This window comes from Syngnathus floridae, unplaced genomic scaffold (assembly GCF_059516105.1).
Source record: "Syngnathus floridae isolate MCC-2025c unplaced genomic scaffold, RoL_Sflo_1.0 HiC_scaffold_92, whole genome shotgun sequence".
NCBI classification, from domain to species: Eukaryota; Metazoa; Chordata; class Actinopteri; order Syngnathiformes; family Syngnathidae; genus Syngnathus; species Syngnathus floridae.
Genome location: NW_028284120.1, coordinates 57,501 through 80,000, shown reverse-complemented (window position 1 = coordinate 80,000; position 22,500 = coordinate 57,501).

Genomic DNA, 22,500 nt, shown 5'->3' with positions numbered 1-22,500 from the left:
GGGAGGGAAGCTGCGCCCCGTCCGAGTCAGACTCGGTCGTTGCGGCCCACCCGAGCCCGCACGCCTCACGCGGAGGGGTCATACGCCCCGGCGGCCACGATAGACGTCCTCCCGCTTCGCGGTGGTCGGGAGGGCTTAGCGGATAGGTGCAGATGCGGGGGCGGCTTCCCGAGATAGCCGTCCCTAGGTTAGGCGAGGGTTTGAGAAACATCTTTCGCGGTAGACCGGCGCGGCCGGCGGACGCCCACGTGGCGTGCCGCGAGTCGGATCGCGCGCTCGGCCTCCGTTGATGGCCGCTAGGTGCGTGCGTGGAATCGGGGCGTCTCGGTCTCGCTGCCGTACGGCTCGCGCTAGGCCTGCGGGGGCGGCGTCGGAGCGCGCGCTCGCGCGGCGGCCGTAGCGCTAGAGGGCGACCCGCAAGTGGGGAGGAACCGTCCACCCAACGCCGGCGCTAGCCGGGGCCGGTGGGGGCCCTACCAAGGCGGGTCATGGTCGCATGTCGGTCGGTCCGGCCTCTGTTTACCGAGGCGGCCGGCACCTCCATCTGCCTTGGATGCCCCGAATCCGCAGACTTTCCTCCGGCCTCAGCTTAACGAGACGGCCGTTGCCTCCATCCTTGGATGTTAACATTCGCAGAGTTTCAGCTCCGGGCTAGGGCGGGTGAAGTCGTCTCGAACCACGTGCCTGAAGGCCGCCTCGCGCCGGATGCAGGCCCCGCTCTGTCGTGCGGTGTGACCGTCCAACGCGGGCATCGCTAGATTAGCCGTGGCCACGATCCTTCCACACCGCGAGCCTTTCGCCCTCGGCCGCTCAGTTCGCGGGCCGCTGATCCCGCTCCATCTCTCCGGCCTGTGTTTAAGGAGGCGGCCGGTCCTCCTTCCTTGGATGGACCATTCGCATATTTTTCGCCCGGCCTGTGTTTAAGGAGGCGGCCGGTAACTCCCTTTCTTGGATGAGACCCAACATTCGCATATTTTTCGCCCGGCCTGTGTTTAAGGAGGCGGCCGGTCCTCCCATTCTGCCAGTGTTCCTTGGACTTTGAATATTTCAAAGTCTTTCCGCCCAACATTCGCATATTTTTCGCCCGGCCTGTGTTTAAGGAGGCGGCCGGTCCTCCCATTCTGCCAGTGTTCCTTGGACTTTGAAAATTTCAAAGTCTTTCCGCTCCGGGCTAGGGCGGGTGAGGTCGTCTCGAACCACGTGCCTGAAGGCCGCCTCGCGCCAGATGCGGCCCCGCTCTGTCGTGCGGTGTGACCGTCCAACGCGGGCATCGCTAGATTAGCCGTGGCCACGATCCTTCCACACCGCGAGCCTTTCGCCCTCGGCCGGTGTCGGTCAACGTGTGGGTGGGGGGGAAGGACGGCTGCCGGGAGCAGACAGCCGTCCCCGGGTGGGGTGTACAGTCCTTCCACCGCGGCCGCCGGGAGCAGACGGCCGTCGAGCGATTCTGCCATTGTTCCTAGGACTTTGTACATTTTAAAGACCCTCCGCGCGGGCCGCTGATCCCGCTCGGTCGCTCCGGCCTGTGTTTAAGGAGGCGGCCGGTCCTCCCATTCTGCCAGTGTTCCTTGGACTTTGAATATTTCAAAGTCTTTTCGCTCCGGGCTAGGGCGGGTGAGGTCGTCTCGAACCACGTGCCTGAAGGCCGCCTCGCGCCGGATGCAGGCCCCGCTCTGTCGTGCGGTGTGACCGTCCAACGCGGGCATCGCTAGATTAGCCGTGGCCACGATCCTTCCACACCGCGAGCCTTTCGCCCTCGGCCGGTGTCGGTCAACGTGTGGGGTGGGGGGGAAGGACGGCTGCCGGGAGCAGACAGCCGTCCCCGGGTGGGGTGTACAGTCCCTTCACCGCGGCCGCCGGGAGCAGACGGCCGTCGAGCGATTCTGCCATTGTCCCTAGGACTTTGTACATTTCAAAGACCCTGCGCGCGGGCCGCTGATCCCGCTCGGTCGCTCCGGCCTGTGTTTAAGGAGGCGGCCGGTCCTCCCATTCTGCCAGTGTTCCTTGGACTTTGAAAAGTCTTTCCGCTCCGGGCTAGGGCGGGTGAGGTCGTCTCGAACCACGTGCCTGAAGGCCGCCTCGCGCCGGATGCAGGCCCCGCTCTGTCGTGCGGTGTGACCGTCCAACGCGGGCATCGCTAGATTAGCCGTGGCCACGATCCTTCCACACCGCGAGCCTTTCGCCCTCGGCTGATGTTCAACCAACGTGTGGGGAGGGGGTTATGGACGGCTGCCGGGAGCAGACAGCCGTCCCCGGGAGGGGAGACTTCACGGCGGCCGCCGGGAGCAGACGGCCGTCGAGAGATTCTGCCAGTGTTCCTTGGACTTTGACTATTTCAAAGTCTTTCCGCTCCGGGCTAGGGCGGGTGAGGTCGTCTCGAACCACGTGCCTGAAGGCCGCCTCGCGCCGGATGCAGGCCCCGCTCTGTCGTGCGGTGTGACCGTCCAACGCGGGCATCGCTAGATTAGCCGTGGCCACGATCCTTCCACACCGCGAGCCTTTCGCCCTCGGCCGGTGTTCGCTCAACGCGCGGGCCGCTGATCCCGCTCCATCTCTCCGGCCTGTGTTTAAGGAGGCGGCCGGTCCTCCCATTCTGCCAGTGTTCCTTGGACTTTGAAAATTTCAAAGTCTTTCCGCTCCGGGCTAGGGCGGGTGAGGTCGTCTCGAGCCACGTGCCTGAAGGCCGCCTCGCGCCGGATGCAGGCCCCGCTCTGTCGTGCGGTGTGACCGTCCAACGCGGGCATCGCTAGATTAGCCGTGGCCACGATCCTTCCACACCGCGAGCCTTTCGCCCTCGGCTGGTGTTCGTCCAACGTGTGGGGAGGGGGTTAAGGACGGCTGCCGGGAGCAGACAGCCGTCCCCGGGAGGGGAGACTTCACGGCGGCCGCCGGGAGCAGACGGCCGTCGAGAGATTCTGCCAGCGTTCCTTGTACTTTGAATATTTCACAGCCGTGCTCGCACTTAGGAAATTTTCGAGCGCTGTGGCACTTAGACATTTTTCGTCAAGCGTGGCACTTAGAAATTTTTCGTCAAGAGAGGCACTTAGACATTTTTCGTCAAGAGTGACACTTAGAAAATTTTTCACTCTCTTTGTGCCTTCCAGGGTGCTGTGCAACCCTGCGTGTTGTGTTCCCACCGAGCAAGGGGCGCTGCTGGCGGCCATGACCAAGCGCTCGGCACCGGGCCCTTTCATTTTGTGGGGTAAATTATGCGCCCCCCATGCTCGTTCTGACTATATTTTGCGAAAGGGGGGTAAATCGTTGATGAGTACGCTGACTAGGGGGACCATTTAGCGTACTCTGGCGCACCTGAAGACCAAAGTTGGTACTGCACCCTCCCCCTGGTACCCCAGCCCCTGGTACCTAAAGAGGGAGAGGCCGAATTTTCGCTTTTTGGGGCCGACCGAGGGAACCAGCCGAGGCGGACACTTTTCGGCTCAAGAGCCGTTGGCACTTAGAAAAAATTCGCACAAGTTGGCAGGGCTACCAGGGGAAGAGGCCGAATTTTCGCTTTTGAAGGCCGACCGCGGGAACCAGCCGAGGCGGACACTTTTCGGCTCAAGAGCCGTTGGCACTTAGAAAATATTTGCCAAACTTGGCTTGACTTCCAGGAGAAGAGGCCGAATTTTCACTTTTGGTGGCCGACCTGGGGAACCAGCCGAGGCGGACACTTTACGCTGGTTGAGTCGTTGGCACTTAGAAAATATTCGCCAAACTTGGCAAGACTTCCAGGAGAAGAGGCCGAATTTTCACTTTTGGTGGCCGACCTGGGGAACCAGCCGAGGCGGACACTTTACGCTGGTTGAGTCGTTGGCACTTAGAAAATATTTGCCAAACTTGGCTTGACTTCCAGGAGAAGAGGCCGAATTTTCACTTTTGGTGGCCGTTATGGGGAACCAGCCGAGGCGGACACTTTTCGGCTCAAGAGCCGTTGGCACTTAGAAAATATTTGCCAAACATGGCTTGACTTCCAGGAGAAGAGGCCGAATTTTCACTTTTGGTGGCCGTTATGGGGAACCAGCCGAGGCGGACACTTTACGCTGGTTGAGTCGTTGGCACTTAGAAAATATTTGCCAAACTTGGCTTGACTTCCAGGAGAAGAGGCCGAATTTTCACTTTTGGTGGCCGACCTGGGGAACCAGCCGAGGCGGACACTTTACGCTGGTTGAGTCGTTGGCACTTAGAAAATATCTGCCAAACTTGGCTTGACTTCCAGGAGAAGAGGCCGAATTTTCACTTTTGGTGACCGACCTGGGGAACCAGCCGAGGCGGACACTTTACGCTGGTTGAGTCGTTGGCACTTAGAAAATATTTGCCAAACTTGGCTTGACTTCCAGGAGAAGAGGCCGAATTTTCACTTTTGGTGGCCGACCTGGGGAACCAGCCGAGGCGGACACTTTACGCTGGTTGAGTCGTTGGCACTTAGAAAATATTCGCCAAACTTGGCAAGACTTCCAGGAGAAGAGGCCGAATTTTCACTTTTGGTGGCCGACCTGGGGAACCAGCCGAGGCGGACACTTTACGCTGGTTGAGTCGTTGGCACTTAGAAAATATTTGCCAAACTTGGCTTGACTTCCAGGAGAAGAGGCCGAATTTTCACTTTTCATGGCCGTTATGGGGAACCAGCCGAGGCGGACACTTTGCGCTGGTTGAGTCGTTGGCACTTAGAAAATATTTGCCAAACTTGGCTTGACTTCCAGGAGAAGAGGCCGAATTTTCACTTTTGGTGGCCGTTATGGGGAACCAGCCGAGGCGGACACTTTGCGCTGGTTGAGTCGTTGGCACTTAGAAAATATTTGCCAAACTTGGCCAGACTTCCAGGAGAAGAGGCCGAATTTTCACTTTTGGTGGCCGTTATCGGGAACCAGCCGAGGCGGACACTTTAGGCTGGTTGAGTCGTTGGCACTTAGAAAATATTCGCCAAACTTGGCCAGACTTCCAGGAGAAGAGGCCGAATTTTCACTTGTGGTACCCGACCTGGGGAACCAGCCGAGGCGGACACTTTAGGCTGGTTGAGTCGTTGGCACTTAGAAAATATTCGCCAAACTTGGCCAGACTTCCAGGAGAAGAGGCCGAATTTTCACTTTTGGTACCCGACCTGGGGAACCAGCCGAGGCGGACACTTTAGGCTGGTTGAGTCGTTGGCACTTAGAAAATATTTGCCAAACTTGGCTTGACTTCCAGGAGAAGAGGCCGAATTTTCACTTTTGGTGGCCGTTATGGGGAACCAGCCGAGGCGGACACTTTAGGCTGGTTGAGTCGTTGGCACTCAGAAAATATTCGCCAAACTTGGCCAGACTTCCAGGAGAAGAGGCCGAATTTTCACTTGTGGTACCCGACCTGGGGAACCAGCCGAGGCGGACACTTTAGGCTGGTTGAGTCGTTGGCACTTAGAAAATATTCGCCAAACTTGGCCAGACTTCCAGGAGAAGAGGCCGAATTTTCACTTGTTCTGGCCGTTATGGGGAACCAGCCGAGGCGGACACTTTACGCTGGTTGAGTCGTTGGCACTTAGAAAATATTCGCCAAACTTGGCCAGACTTCCAGGAGAAGAGGCCGAATTTTCACTTGTTCTGGCCGTTATGGGGAACCAGCCGAGGCGGACACTTTACGGCTGTTGAGTCGTTGGCACTTAGAAAATATTCGCCAAACTTGGCCAGACTTCCAGGAGAAGAGGCCGAATTTTCACTTGTTCTGGCCGACCTGGGGAACCAGACGAGGCGGACACATCACCCCGCAAGTGACGTTGGCACTTTGAAAATATTCGCCAAACTTGGCCAGACTTCCAGGAGAAGAGGCCGAATTTTCACTTGTTCTGGCCGACCTGGGGAACCAGACGAGGCGGACACATCACCCCGCAAGTGCCGTTGGCACTTTGAAAATATTCGCCAAACTTGGCCGGACTTCCAGGAGAAGAGGCCGAATTTTCACTTGTTCTGGCCGACCTGGGGAACCAGACGAGGCGGACACATCACCCCGCAAGTGCCGTTGGCACTTTGAAAATATTCGCCAAACTTGGCCGGACTTCCAGGAGAAGAGGCCGAATTTTCACTTTTTCTGGCCGACCTGGGGAACCAGACGAGGCGGACACATCACCCCGCAAGTGCCGTTGGCACTTTGAAAATATTCGAAACTTCCATCAAACACACATCGGCTTTTTCGCCGTCGCTGTCCGGCCTGGGCACCATCGTGGCTCGGACAGTTCGTGTGCCAGCTTCCGTTGGCACTTAGAACATTTTTCAAAATAAAAATAAACAGTCCTGCACATACGTGCCGACTATATTTTGCGAAAGGGGAGTAAACCGATGAGTACACTAACTAGGGGGACCAACAGACCGTAGTGGTCTCCCCTGGTACCTAAATGCATACCCCTGGTACCTCAGCGACTACCCCTGGTACCTAAATGCGTACCCCTGGTACCTCAGAGAGGCCGAATTTTCACATTCCGTGGCCGAACTAGGGAACCGGACGAGGCGGACACTTTTCCGGGAGAGACCCGATGGCACTTAGAAAATATTCGCCGAACTTCGTCGGACTTCCATAGCAAGAGGCCGAATTTTCACATTATGTGGCCGAACTAGGGAACCGGACGAGTCGGACACTTTTCCGGGAGAGACCCGATGGCACTTAGAAAATTTTCGCTCAAGTTGGCAGGACTTCCAGAGCAAGAGGCCGAATTTTCACATTATGTGGCCGGACTAGGGAACCGGACGAGTCGGACACTTTTCCGGCCAAGACCCGATGGCACTTAGAAAATATTCGCTCAAGTTGGCAGGACTTCCAGAGCAAGAGGCCGAATTTTCACATTATGTGGCCGAACTAGGGAACCGGACGAGTCGGACACTTTTCCGGGCAAGACCCGATGGCACTTAGAAAATATTCGCTCAAGTTGGCAGGACTTCCAGAGCAAGAGGCCGAATTTTCACATTATGTGGCCGAACTAGGGAACCGGACGAGTCGGACACTTTTCCGGGCAAGACCCGATGGCACTTAGAAAATATTCGCTCAAGTTGGCAGGACTTCCAGAGCAAGAGGCCGAATTTTCACATTATGTGGCCGAACTAGGGAACCAGCCGAGTCGGACACTTTTCCGGGCAAGACCCGATGGCACTTAGAAAATATTCGCTCAAGTTGGCAGGACTTCCAGAGCAAGAGGCCGAATTTTCACATTATGTGGCCGAACTAGGGAACCGGACGAGTCGGACACTTTTCCGGGCAAGACCCGATGGCACTTAGAAAATATTCGCTCGAGTTGGCAGGACTTCCAGAGCAAGAGGCCGAATTTTCACATTATGTGGCCGAACTAGGGAACCAGCCGAGTCGGACACTTTTCCGGGCAAGACCCGATGGCACTTAGAAAATATTCGCTCAAGTTGGCAGGACTTCCAGAGCAAGAGGCCGAATTTTCACATTATGTGGCCGAACTAGGGAACCAGCCGAGTCGGACACTTTTCCGGGCAAGACCCGATGGCACTTAGAAAATATTCGCTCAAGTTGGCAGGACTTCCAGAGCAAGAGGCCGAATTTTCACATTATGTGGCCGAACTAGGGAACCAGCCGAGTCGGACACTTTTCCGGGCAAGACCCGATGGCACTTAGAAAATATTCGCTCAAGTTGGCAGGACTTCCAGAGCAAGAGGCCGAATTTTCACATTATGTGGCCGAACTAGGGAACCAGCCGAGTCGGACACTTTTCCGGGCAAGACCCGATGGCACTTAGAAAATATTCGCTCAAGTTGGCAGGACTTCCAGAGCAAGAGGCCGAATTTTCGCTCGTTCGGGCCGACTCGGGGAACCAGCCGAGTCGGACACTTTTCCGGGCAAGACCCGATGGCACTTAGAAAATATTCGCTCAAGTTGGCAGGACTTCCAGAGCAAGAGGCCGAATTTTCACATTCCGTGGCCGACTCGGGGAACCAGCCGAGTCGGACACTTTTCCGGGCAAGACCCGATGGCACTTAGAAAATATTCGCTCAAGTTGGCAGGACTTCCAGAGCAAGAGGCCGAATTTTCGCTCGTTCGGGCCGACTCGGGGAACCAGACGAGTCGGACACTTTTCCGGGCAAGACCCGATGGCACTTAGAAAATATTCGCTCAAGTTGGCAGGACTTCCAGAGCAAGAGGCCGAATTTTCACATTATGTGGCCGAACTAGGGAACCAGCCAAGTCGGACACTTTTCCGGGCAAGAGCCGATGGCACTTAGAAAATATTCGCTCAAGTTGGCAGGACTTCCAGAGCAAGAGGCCGAATTTTCACATTATGTGGCAGAACTAGGGAACCGGACGGGTCGGACACTTTTCCGGGAGAGACCCGATGGCACTTAGAAAATATTCGCCGAAGTTCGTCGGACTTCCAGAGCAAGAGGCCGAATTTTCACAATATGTGGCCGAACTAGGGAACCGGACGAGTCGGACACTTTTCAAGGAGAGACCCGATGGCACTTAGAAAATATTCGCTCAAGTTGGCAGGACTTCCAGAGCAAGAGGCCGAATTTTCGCTCGTTCGGGCCGACTCGGGGAACCAGCCGTGTCGGACACTTTTCCGGGCAAGACCCGATGGCACTTAGAAAATATTCGCTCAAGTTGGCAGGACTTCCAGAGCAAGAGGCCGAATTTTCACATTATGTGGCCGAACTAGGGAACCAGCCAAGTCGGACACTTTTCCGGGCAAGAGCCGATGGCACTTAGAAAATATTCGCTCAAGTTGGCAGGACTTCCAGAGCAAGAGGCCGAATTTTCACATTATGTGGCAGAACTAGGGAACCGGACGGGTCGGACACTTTTCCGGGAGAGACCCGATGGCACTTAGAAAATATTCGCCGAAGTTCGTCGGACTTCCAGAGCAAGAGGCCGAATTTTCACAATATGTGGCCGAACTAGGGAACCGGACGAGTCGGACACTTTTCAAGGAGAGACCCGATGGCACTTAGAAAATATTCGCTCAAGTTGGCAGGACTTCCAGAGCAAGAGGCCGAATTTTCGCTCGTTCGGGCCGACTCGGGGAACCAGCCGTGTCGGACACTTTTCCGGGCAAGACCCGATGGCACTTAGAAAATATTCGCTCAAGTTGGCAGGACTTCCAGAGCAAGAGGCCGAATTGTCGCTCGTTCGGGCCGACTCGGGGAACCAGCCGAGTCGGACGCTTTTCCGGGCAAGACCCGATGGCACTTAGAAAATATTCGCTCAAGTTGGCAGGACTTCCAGAGCAAGAGGCCGAATTTTCGCTCGTTCGGGCCGACTCGGGGAACCAGCCGAGTCGGACGCTTTTCCGGGCAAGACCCGATGGCACTTAGAAAATATTCGCTCAAGTTGGCAGGACTTCCAGAGCAAGAGGCCGAATTTTCGCTCGTTCGGGCCGACTCGGGGAACCAGCCGAGTCGGACACGTTACGGCAGAATAGCCGTTGGCACTTAGAAAATATTCGCTAAAGTTTGTCGGACTTCCAGAGCAAGAGGCCGGATTTTCACAATATGTGGCCGAACTAGGGAACCGGACGAGTCGGACACTTTTCCGGGCAAGACCCGATGGCACTTAGAAAATATTCGCTCAAGTTGGCAGGACTTCCAGAGCAAGAGGCCGAATTTTCACATTATGTGGCCGAACTAGGGAACCGGACGAGTCGGACACTTTTCCGGGCAAGACCCGATGGCACTTAGAAAATATTCGCTCAAGTTGGCAGGACTTCCAGAGCAAGAGGCCGAATTTTCGCTCGTTCGGGCCGACTCGGGGAACCAGCCGAGTCGGACACTTTTCCGGGCAAGACCCGATGGCACTTAGAAAATATTCGCTCAAGTTGGCAGGACTTCCAGAGCGAGAGGCCGAATTTTCGCTCGTTCGGGCCGACTCGGGGAACCAGCCGAGTCGGACACTTTTCCGGGCAAGACCCGATGGCACTTAGAAAATATTCGCTCAAGTTGGCAGGACTTCCAGAGCGAGAGGCCGAATTTTCACTCGGTCGGGCCGACTCGGGGAACCAGCCGAGTCGGACACGTTACGGCCGAACACCCGTTGGCACTTAGAAAATATTCGCTCAAGTTGGCAGGACTTCCAGAGCAAGAGGCCGAATTTTCACTCGGTCGGGCCGACTCGGGGAACCAGCCGAGTCGGACACGTTACGGCCGAACACCCGTTGGCACTTAGAAAATATTCGCTCAAGTTGGCAGGACTTCCAGGCGAAGAGGCCGAATTTTCGCTCGTTCGGGCCGACTCGGGGAACCAGCCGAGTCGGACACATTACGGCCGAACACCCGTTGGCACTTAGAAAATATTCGCCAAAGTCGGCCGGACTTCCAGGCGAAGAGGCTGAATTTTCGCTCGTTCGGGCCGACTCGGGGAACCAGCCGAGTCGGACACATTTCGGCGTAACACCCGTTGGCACTTAGAAAATATTCGCCAAAGTTCGTTGGACCTCCAGGCGAAGAGGCCGAATTTTCGCTCGTTCGGGCCGACTCGGGGAACCAGCCGAGTCGGACACATTACGGCCGAACACCCGTTGGCACTTAGAAAATATTCGCCAAAGTTCGTCGGACTTCCAGGCGAAGAGGCCGAATTTTCGCTCGTTCGGGCCGACTCGGGGAACCAGCCGAGTCGGACACATTTCGGCGCAACACCCGTTGGCACTTAGAAAATATTCGCCAAAGTTCGTTGGACCTCCAGGCGAAGAGGCCGAATTTTCGCTCGTTCGGGCCGACTCGGGGAACCAGCCGAGTCGGACACATTACGGCCGAACACCCGTTGGCACTTAGAAAATATTCGCCAAAGTTCGTCGGACTTCCAGGCGAAGAGGCCGAATTTTCGCTCGTTCGGGCCGACTCGGGGAACCAGCCGAGTCGGACACATTTCGGCGCAACACCCGTTGGCACTTAGAAAATATTCGCCAAAGTTCGTTGGACCTCCAGGCGAAGAGGCCGAATTTTCGCTCGTTCGGGCCGACTCGGGGAACCAGCCGAGTCGGACACATTACGGCCGAACACCCGTTGGCACTTAGAAAATATTCGCCAAAGTTCGTCGGACTTCCAGGCGAAGAGGCCGAATTTTCGCTCGTTCGGGCCGACTCGGGGAACCAGCCGAGTCGGACACATTTCGGCGCAACACCCGTTGGCACTTAGAAAATATTCGCCAAAGTCGGCCGGACTTCCAGGCGAAGAGGCCGAATTTTCACTTTTTCTGGCCGACCGGAGGAACCAGCCGCGTCGGACACATTACGGTGTAACACCCGTTGGCACTTAGAAAATATTCGCCAAAGTTCGTCGGACCTCCAGAGCGAGAGGCCGAATTTTCGCTCGTTCGGGCCGACTCGGGGAACCAGCCGAGTCGGACACATTACGGCCGCACACCCGTTGGCACTTAGAAAATATTCGCCAAAGTTCGTCGGACCTCCAGAGCGAGAGGCCGAATTTTCACTTTTTCTGGCCGACCGGAGAACCAGCCGAGGCGGACACATCACGCCGCTTTTGCCGTTGGCATATTCGAAACTTCCAGAAGCGGCTTTTTCGCCGTCGCTGTCCGGCCTGGGCACCATCGTGGCTCGGACACGTCGTGTGCCAGCGTCCGCTGGCACTTAGAAAATTTTTCAAAATAAAAATAAACAGTCCTGCACATACGTGCCCACTATATTTTGCGAAAGGGGAGTAAACCGTCGATGAGTACGCTGACTAGTGGGACCAACCATCGCGCTCTGGCGCACCTGAAGACCAAAGTTGGTACTGCACCCTACCCCTGGTACCCAAACGGGGTAGAGGCCGATTTTTCGCATTCGGCGGCCGACCTAGGGAACCAGAAGAGGCGGACACTTTTCCGAGCAAGTGCCGATGGCACTTAGAAAATTTTCGCGCAAGTTGGCGGGACTTCCAGAGCGAGAGGCCGAATAATCGTCATTTGTGGCCGACTTGGGAACCAGCGAAGGCGGATAGGAAGTGGAGTGGGTCCCGCCGGCTGGTCCGCGGGCCAATTGCGGTCCCGCGAGTTAGCGATCGCGGTCCGGAATTCTAGCCGACTTGGGAACCAGCGAATGCGGATAGGAAGTCAAGCGGGTCCCGCCGGCTGGTCCGCGGGCCAATTGCGGTCCCGCGAGTTAGCGATCGCGGTCCGGAATTCTAGCCGACTTGGGAACCAGCGAAGGCGGATGGGTGGTCACCGAGGTCCCGCCGGCTGGTCCGCGGGCCATTTAGGGTCCCGCGAGTTAGCGATCGCGGTCCGGAATTCTAGCCGACTTGGGAACCAGCGAAGGCGGATAGGAAGTCAAGTGGGTCCCGCAGGCTGGTCCGCGGGCCAATTGCGGTCCCACGAGTTAGCGATCGCGGTCCGGAATTCTAGCCGACTTGGGAACCAGCGAAGGCGGATGGGTGGTCACCGAGGTCCCGCCGGCTGGTCCGCGGGCCATTTAGGGTCCCGCGAGTTAGCGATCGCGGTCCGGAATTCTAGCCGACTTGGGAACCAGCGAAGGCGGATAGAAAGTCAAGTGGGTCCCGCCGGCTGGTCCGCGGGCCATTTAGGGTCCCGCGAGTTAGCGATCGCGGTCCGGAATTCTAGCCGACTTGGGAACCAGCGAAGGCGGATAGAAAGTCAAGTGGGTCCCGCCGGCTGGTCCGCGGGCCATTTAGGGTCCCGCGAGTTAGCGATCGCGGTCCGGAATTCTAGCCGACTTGGGAACCAGCGAAGGCGGATGGGTGGTCACCGAGGTCCCGCCGGCTGGTCCGCGGGCCATTTAGGGTCCCGCGAGTTACCGATCGCGGTCCGGAATTCTAGCCGGCCAGGGACCACCGCGAGGCGGATGGGTGGTCACCGAGGTCCCGCCGGCTGGTCCGCGGGCCATTTAGGGTCCCGCGAGTTACCGATCGCGGTCCGGAATTCTAGCCGGCCGGGGACCACCGCGAGGCGGATGGGTCTTCACCGAGGTCCCGCCGGCTGGTCCGCGGGCCATTTAGGGTCCCGCGAGTTAGCGATCGCGGTCCGGAATTCTACCCGGCCGGGGACCACCGCGAGGCGGATGGGTCTTCACCGAGGTCCCGCCGGCTGGTCCGCGGGCCATTTAGGGTCCCGCGAGGTACCGATCGCGGTCCGGAATTCTAGCCGGCCGGGAACCACCGCGAGGCGGATGGGTGCTCACCGAGGTCCCGCCGGCTGGTCCGCGGGCCATTTAGGGTCCCGCGAGGTACCGATCGCGGTCCGGAATTCTAGCCGGCCGGGGACCACCGCGAGGCGGATGGGTCTTCACCGAGGTCCCGCCGGCTGGTCCGCGGGCCATTTAGGGTCCCGCGAGTTAGCGATCGCGGTCCGGAATTCTAGCCGACTTGGGAACCAGCGAAGGCGGATAGGAAGTCAAGTGGGTCCCGCCGGCTGGTCCGCGGGCCAATTGCGGTCCCGCGAGTTAGCGATCGCGGTCCGGAATTCTAGCCGACTTGGGAACCAGCGAAGGCGGATAGAAAGTCAAGTGGGTCCCGCCGGCTGGTCCGCGGGCCATTTAGGGTCCCGCGAGTTAGCGATCGCGGTCCGGAATTCTAGCCGACTTGGGAACCAGCGAAGGCGGATAGGAAGTCAAGTGGGTCCCGCCGGCTGGTCCGCGGGCCAATTGCGGTCCCGCGAGTTAGCGATCGCGGTCCGGAATTCTACCCGGCCGGGGACCACCGCGAGGCGGATGGGTGGTCACCGAGGTCCCGCCGGCTGGTCCGCGGGCCATTTAGGGTCCCGCGAGTTACCGATCGCGGTCCGGAATTCTACCCGGCCGGGGACCACCGCGAGGCGGATGGGTGGTCACCGAGGTCCCGCCGGCTGGTCCGCGGGCCATTTAGGGTCCCGCGAGTTAGCGATCGCGGTCCGGAATTCTAGCCGGCCCGGAGCCACCCAGAGGCCGTGCACACGCGCCGGGTGGCCGGAAATACCTCCAGCCGAGCGGACATGCACTTTATAAGCACCTTGGACGAGATGGCTGAGCCTTACTCGACTTCCAGCACTTCTAAGCGTTCTCCACGGCCCGCTGTGCTTCCAGAAGACCTCCAGCCGGTCCTCATGGTGCTTTCCTCCTCACTCTCCCAGCCGAACGAGGCTTCCAGAGCCCCGGTTAAGCATTTTACGCGGCCCGCCGAGCCTCCACAGCACTTCCAGCCGGTTCTCCGGCTGCTTTCCTCCTCACTGTTTAAGCCGAACGAAGCTTCCAGAGCCCCGGCTAAACGTTTTACGCGGCCCGCTGAACTTCCAGAGCACCTCCAGCCGGTTCCACGGCTGCTTTCCTCCTCACTTTATAAGCCGAACGAGGCTTCCAGAGCCCCGGCTAAGCGTTTTACGCGGCCCGCCGAGCTTCCACAGCACCTCCAGCCGGTCCTCATGGTGCTTTCCTCCTAACTATTGACGCCCGAGGAGGCTTCCAGAGCCCCGGTTAAGCATTTTACGCAGCCCGCTGAGCTTCCACAGCACTTCCAGCCGGTTCCCCGGGTGCTTTCCTCCTCACTGTTTAAGCCGAACGAGGCTTCCAGAGCCCCGGCTAAACGTTTTACGCGGCCCGCTGAACTTCCAGAGCACCTCCAGCCGGTTCCACGGCTGCTTTCCTCCTCACTTTATAAGCCGAACGAGGCTTCCAGAGCCCCGGCTAAGCGTTTTACGCGGCCCGCCGAGCTTCCACAGCACCTCCAGCCGGTCCTCATGGTGCTTTCCTCCTAACTATTGACGCCCGAGGAGGCTTCCAGAGCCCCGGTTAAGCATTTTACGCAGCCCGCTGAGCTTCCACAGCACTTCCAGCCGGTTCCCCGGGTGCTTTCCTCCTCACTTTATAAGCCGAACGAGGCTTCCAGAGCCCCGGCTAAACGTTTTACGCGGCCCGCTGAACTTCCAGAGCACCTCCAGCCGGTTCCCATGAGGCTTTCCTCCTCATTTGCTAAGCCGAACGAGGCTTCCAGAGCCCCGGCTAAGCGTTCTCCGCGTCCCGCTGATCTTCCCGGAGCTTGTAACGGGGAAATACCTCCCTCTAGCGGACACGGCGGGTAAATACGCCACCTCTCGCACTTAGCGCACACTCGCGTTGCTGCGCGTCCGGTGGCACTTTGAGCGGCCAAACGGCGGGAGTAACTGTCACTCTCTTAAGGTAGGCTCACTTGAGATTTTTTTAACCGTCCGCGGAGGCGACCGGGACCACCGGGACAGCCTGGAGGCCGTGCGCGCGGGCCAAGTGGCCGAAAATAGCTCCAGGCCGACCGGATCGGCTAGTTGTAAGCACCGCGGATGAGATCGCGGAGCTTTATGCGACTTCCAGCGGCCGGTGCGCTCGCGCACTCCACCCGGCACCTCCGGGAGGCCGTGCGCGCGCGCCAAGTGGCCCAAAATAGCTCCAGCCCAGCGGATCTGCACTTTACAAGCTCCGCGGATGAGATCGCGGAGCTTTATGCGACTTCCAGCGGCCGGCGCGCACGACGAGCGGACCAGGTGACGGCCCAGCTCCACCCGGTACCTCGCACGGCCCGCTTCTCCCCCCCGCGCGGACTTCCGAGCGCTCGGGGAGACGTTCGGAAGCCGCCGGTGACGTTGGAGCGGGGAAATACCTCCCTCCAGCGGACACGGCGAGTAAATACACCTTCGGCCAAACGGCGGGAGTAACTATGACTCTCTTAAGGTAGCGGCACTCGACATCTTTTTCACGGTTCGTGGAGGACCCGGCCGGTTGTCGGGGGTGCTTTTTCTCCTAACTCTCGACGCCCGAGGAGGCTTCCAGAGCCCCGGCTAAGCGTTTTACGCGGCCCGCTGAGCTTCCAGAGCACCTCCAGCCGGTTCTCCGGGTGCATTCCTCCTCACTTTATAAGCCGAACGAGGCTTCCAGAGCCCCGGCTAAGCGTTTTACGCGGCCCGCTGAGCTTCCACCGCACCTCCAGCCGGTTCTCATGGGGCTTTCCTCCTAACTCTTGAAGCCCGAGGAGGCTTCCAGAGCCTCGGCTAAGCGTTTTACGCGGCCCGCTGAGCTTCCACAGCACCTCCAGCCGGTTCTCATCAGGCTTTCCTCCTAACTCTTGACGCCCGAGGAGGCTTCCAGAGCCCCGGCTAAGCGTTTTACGCGGCCCGCTGAGCTTCCACCGCACCTCCAGCCGGTTCCACGGCTGCTTTCCTCCTCACTGTTTAAGCCGAACGAGGCTTCCAGAGCCCCGGCTAAGCGTTTTGCGCGGCCCGCTGAACTTCCAGAGCACCTCCAGCTGGTTCCCCGGGTGCTTTCCTCCTCACTGTTTAAGCCGAACGAGGCTTCCAGAGCCCCGGCTAAGCGTTCTCCGCGTCCCGGTGATCTTCCCGGAGCTTGTAACGGGGAATTACCTCCCTCCAGCGGACACGGAGGGTAAATACGCCACCTCTCGCACTTAGCGCACACTCGCGTTGCTGCGCGTCTGGTGGCACTCTGAGCGGCCAAACGGCGGGAGTAACGGTCACTCTCTTAAGGTAGGCTCACTTGAGATTTTTTTGAACGGTTCGTGGATAAATATATGATATATACTACATATGATCGCATTTATAGTCAAATCATATTGAAATATTCTCCGGGTGCTTTCCTCCTCACTTCCTAAGCCGAACGAGGCTTCCAGAGCCCCGGCTAAGCGTTTTACGCGGCCCGCTGAACTTCCACAGCACCTCCAGCCGGTTCCCCGAGTGCTTTCCTCCTCACTTTATAAGCCGAACGAGGCTTCCAGAGCCCCGGCTAAGCGTTTTACGCGGCCCGCTGAACTTCCAGAGCACCTCCAGCCGCTTCTCCGGGTGCTTTCCTCCTCACTTTACAAGCCGCCCGAGGCTTCCAGAGCCCCGGCTAAGCGTTCTCCGCGTCCCGTTGATCTCCCCGGAGGTCGTAACGGGGAATTACCTCCCTCCAGCGGACACGGCGGGTAAATACGCCACCTCTCGCACTTAGCGCACACACCCGTTGCTGCGTGTCTGGTGGCACTCTGAGCGGCCAAACGGCGGGAGTAACTGTCACTCTCTTAAGGTAGGCTCACTTGAGATTTTTTTAACCGTCCGTGTAGGCGACCGGGACCGCTGAGCTTCCAGAGCACCTCCAGCCGGTTCCCCGGGTGCTTTCCTCCTCACTGTTTAAGCCGAACGAGGCTTCCAGAGCCCCGGCTAAGCGTTTTACGCGGCCCGCTGAACTTCCAGAGCACCTCCAGCCGCTTCTCCGGGTGCTTTTCTCCTCACTTTCTAAGCCGCCCGAGGCTTCCAGAGCCCCGGCTAAGCGTTCTCCGCGTCCCGCTGATCTTCCCGGAGCTTGTAACGGGGAATTACCTCCCTCCAGCGGACACGGCGGGTAAATACGCCACCTCTCGCACTTAGCGCACACTCGCGTTGCTGCGCGTCTGGTGGCACTCTGAGCGGCCAAACGGCGGGAGTAACTGTCACTCTCTTAAGGTAGGCTCACTTGAGATTTTTTTGAACGGTTCGTGGATAAATATATGATATATACTACATATGATCGCATTTATAGTCAAATCATATCAAAATGTCATTCTCCGGGTGCTTTCCTCCTCACTCTTGACGCCCGAGGAGGCTTCCAGAGCCTCGGCTAAGCGTTTTACGCGGCCCGCTGAGCTCCCACCGCACCTCCAGCCGGTTCTCATGAGGCTTTCCGCCTCATTTTCTAAGCCGAAGGAGGCTTCCACAGCCCCGGCTAAGCGTTTTGCGCGGCCCGCTGAACTTCCAGAGCACCTCCAGCCGGTTCCCCGAGTGCTTTCCGCCTCACTTTCTAAGCCGAACGAGGCTTCCAGCACCCCGGCTAAGCGTTCTCCGCGTCCCGCTGATCTTCCCGGAGCTTGTAACGGGGAATTACCTCCCTCTAGCGGACACGGCGGGTAAATACGCCAGCTCTCGCACTTAGCGCACACTCGCGTTGCTGCGCGTCTGATGGCACTTTGAGTAGCCAAAATGCGGGAGTAACAATCACTCTCTTAAGGTAGGCTCACTTGAGATTTTTTTTAACCGTCCGCGGAGGCGACCGGGACCACCGGGACAGCCGGGAGGCCGTGCGCGCGGGCCAAGTGGCCGAAAATAGCTCCAGGCCGACCGGATCGGCTAGTTGTAAGCACCGCGGATGAGATCGCGGAGCATTATTCGACTTCCAGCGGCCGGTGCGCTTACGCACGCCGCCCGGAACCTCCGGGAGGCCGTGCGCATGCGCAAGTGGCCGAAAATAGCTCCAGCCCAGCGGATCTGCACTTTACAAGCTCCGCGGATGAGATCGCGGAGCTTCATCCGACTTCCAGCGGCCGGTGCGCTCGCGCACTCCACCCGGCACCTCCGGGAGGCCGTGCGCGCGCGCCAAGTGGCCCAAAATAGCTCCAGCCCAGCGGATCTGCACTTTACAAGCACCGCGGATGAGATCGCGGAGCTTTGTTCGACTTCCAGCGGCCGGCGCGCACGACGAGCGGACCAGGTGACGGTCCAGCTCCACCCGGTACCTCGCACGGCCCGCTTCTCCCCCCCCGCGCGGACTTCCGAGCGCTCGGGGAGACGTTCGTAAGCCGCCGGTGACGTTGGAGCGGGGAAATACCTCCCTCCAGCGGACACGGCGAGTAAATACACCTTCGGCCAAACGGCGGGAGTAACTATGACTCTCTTAAGGTAGCGGCACTCGACATCTTTTTAGCGGTTCGTGGACGACCCGGCCGGTTCTCGGGGGTGCTTTTTCTCCTAACTCTCGACGCCCGAGGAGGCTTCCAGAGCCCCGGCTAAGCGTTTTCCGCGGGCCGATGAGCTTCCAAAGCACCTCCAGCCGGTTCTCTTGATGGTTTCCTCCTCACTGTTTAAGCCGAACGCGGCTTCCAGAGCCCCGGCTAAGCGTTTTACGCGGCCCGCTGAACTTCCGGAGCACCTCCAGCCGGTTCTCATGATGCATTCCTCCTCACTTTCTAAGCCGAACGAGGCTTCCAGAGCCCCGGCTAAGCGTTTTACGCGGCCCGCTGAGCTTCCAGGGCACCTCCAGCCGGTTCTCTTGATGGTTTCCTCCTCACTGTTTAAGCCGAACGCGGCTTCCAGAGCCCCGGCTAAGCGTTTTACGCGGCCCGCTGAACTTCCACAGCACCTCCAGCCGGTTCCCATGAGGCTTTCCTCCTAACTCTTGACGCCCGAGGAGGCTTCCAGAGCCCCGGCTAAGCGTTTTACGCAGCCCGCTGAGCTTCCACAGCACCTCCAGACGGTTCTCATGATGCATTCCTCCTCACTGTTTAAGCCGAACGAGGCTTCCAGAGCCCCGGCTAAGCGTTTTACGCGGCCCGCGGGACTTCCACCGCACCTCCAGCCGCTTCCACGGGTGCTTTTCTCCTCACTGTTTAAGCCGAACGAGGCTTCCAGAGCCTCGGCTAAGCGTTTTACGCGGCACGCTGAGATTCCACCGCACCTCCAGCCGGTTCCCCGAGTGCTTTCCTCCTCACTGTTCAAGCCGAACGAGGCTTCCAGAGCCCCGGCTAAGCGTTTTACGCGGCCCGCGGGACTTCCACCGCACCTCCAGCCGCTTCCACGGGTGCTTTTCTCCTCACTGTTTAAGCCGAACGAGGCTTCCAGAGCCTCGGCTAAGCGTTTTACGCGGCACGCTGAGATTCCACCGCACCTCCAGCCGGTTCCCCGAGTGCTTTCCTCCTCACTGTTCAAGCCGAACGAGGCTTCCAGAGCCCCGGCTAAGCGTTTTAAGCGGCCCGCCGAGCCTCCACAGCACTTCCAGCCGGTTCCCCGGCTGCTTTCCTCCTCACTGTTTAAGCCGAACGAGGCTTCCAGAGCCCCGGCTAAGCGTTTTACGCGGCCCGCTGAACTTCCCCAGCACCCCCAGCCGGTTCCCCGCGTGCTTTCCACCTCACTTTCTAAGCCGAACGAGGCTTCCAGCGCCCCGGCTTAGCGTTCTCCGCGTCCCGGTGATCTTCCCGGAGGTCGTAACGGGGAAATACCTCCCTCCAGCGGACACGGAGAGAAATTACACCGCCTCTCGCACAGACGCGGGTAAACGGCGGGAGTAACTATGACTCTCTTAAGGTAGCCTGACTTGACATCTCTTTAACGGTTCGTGGATAAATACATGATATATACTACATATGATCGCATTTACAGCCAAATAATACAAAATGACCATTCGGTTACAAACATGGTATTCATAATGTTTATAGGTGATGTTAATATTTATATGTTTAATGTTTATAGGTGATGTTAATATGTATATATTTAATGTTTATAGGTGATGTTAATATTTAAATATTTATTTTGTACATCATGTTATAGTTATACGACACTCGCTATTGGATCATGATGTGATCATATCGGCGGGAGTCGGCCCGGGCTCCGGGTGAAGAGGCCGAATTCTCGCCACTCGCGGCCGACCGGGGAACCAGCAGAGGCGGACGCATCGCGGCGCGAGAGCCCTTGGCACTTAGAAAAAATTTGGCAAAAGTTGCTCCGTGCTCCAGGTGAAGAGGCCGAATTCTCGCCACTCGCGGCCGACCGGGGAACCAGCAGAGGCGGACGCATCGCGGCGCGAGAGCCCTTGGCACTTAGAAAAAATTTGGCAAAAGTTGCTCCGTGCTCCAGGTGAAGAGGCCGAATTCTCGCCACTCGCGGCCGACCGGGGAACCAGCAGAGGCGGACGCATCGCGGCGCGAGAGCCCTTGGCACTTAGAAAAAAATTGGCAAAAGTCGCTCCGGGTGAAGAGGCCGAATTCTCGCCACTCGCGGCCGACCGGGGAACCAGCAGAGGCGGACGCATCGCGGCGCAAGAGCCCTTGGCACTTAGAAAAAAATTGGCAAAAGTCGCTCCGGGTGAAGAGGCCGAATTCTCGCCACTCGCGGCCGACCGGGGAACCAGCAGAGGCGGACGCATCGCGGCGCAAGAGCCCTTGGCACTTAGAAAAAAATTGGCAAAAGTCGCTCCGCGCTCCAGGTGAAGAGGCCGAATTCTCGCCACTCGTGGCCGACCAGGGAACCAGCAGAGGCGGACGCATCGCGGCGCAAGAGCCCTTGGCACTTAGAAAAAAATTGGCAAAAGTCGCTCCGGGTGAAGAGGCCGAATTCTCGCCACTCGCGGCCGACCGGGGAACCAGCAGAGGCGGACGCATCGCGGCGCAAGAGCCCTTGGCACTTAGAAAAAAATTGGCAAAAGTCGCTCCGCGCTCCAGGTGAAGAGGCCGAATTCTCGCCACTCGTGGCCGACCAGGGAACCAGCAGAGGCGGACGCATCGCGGCGCAAGAGCCCTTGGCACTTAGAAAAAATTTGGCAAAAGTTGCTCCGCGCTCCAGGTGAAGAGGCCGAATTCTCGCCACTCGTGGCCGACCAGGGAACCAGCGAAGGCGGGTAGGCTTTCAAGAGAGCCCCGCCGGCTGGTCCGCGGGCCGAACGTGGTCCCGTAACGTACCCACAGCGGACGCCGACCCACGCCCGGTAAGAACCACCGAGAGGCGGGCACGCTCTCCGACGAGCCCCGCCGGCCGGTCCGCGGCGGGAAATGCGCCCTCTGGCGGACACGCCGTTGTAAATGAATGGGCTTTGGCACTTAGTGCATTTTCACTGAAGTTGAGCCGCGCTCCGGGCGAAGAGGCCGAATTCTCGCTACTCGTGGCCGACCGGGGAACCAGCGAAGGCGGGTAGGCTTTCAAGAGAGCCCCGCCGGCTGGTCCGCGGGCCAATTATGGTCCCGTCACCTACCGACAGCGGACGCCGATCCACGCCCGGCAAGGACCACCCAGAGGCGGATAACGGCGCACACCGCGAACGGCGGGTGGCGGTCGCTGGGTGGCGGTTGGCTGGTGGCGGTCGGGGGGTGGCGGTCGGGGATGGTGCTTGGGGACCGTGCTTGGGGACCGTTGGCGCCGGAGGCGCACACCGCGAACGGCTGGTGGCGGTCGGCTGGTGGCGGTCGGCTGGTGGCGGTCGGCTGGTGGCGGTCGGGGGGTGGCGGTCGGGGGGTGGCGGTCGGGGATGGTGCTTGGGGATGGTGCTTGGGGATGGTGCTTGGGACCGGTGGCGCCGGAGGCGCACACCGCGAACGGCTGGTGGCGGTCGGCTGGTGGCGGTCGGCTGGTGGCGGTCGGCTGGTGGCGGTCGGGGGGTGGCGGTCGGGGGGTGGCGGTCGGGGATGGTGCTTGGGGATGGTGCTTGGGACCGGTGGCGCCGGAGGCGCACACCGCGAACGGCTGGTGGCGGTCGGCTGGTGGCGGTCGGCTGGTGGCAGTCGGCTGGTGGCGGTCGGGGGGTGGCGGTCGGGGGGTGGCGGTCGGGGATGGTGCTTGGGGATGGTGCTTGGGACCGGTGGCGCCGGAGGCGCACACCGCGAACGGCTGGTGGCGGTCGGCTGGTGGCGGTCGGCTGGTGGCGGTCGGCTGGTGGCGGTCGGGGGGTGGCGGTCGGGGATGGTGCTTGGGGATGGTGCTTGGGACCGGTGGCGCCGGAGGCGCACACCGCGAACGGCTGGTGGCGGTCGGCTGGTGGCGGTCGGCTGGTGGCGGTCGGCTGGTGGCGGTCGGGGGGTGGCGGTCGGGGATGGTGCTTGGGGATGGTGCTTGGGACCGGTG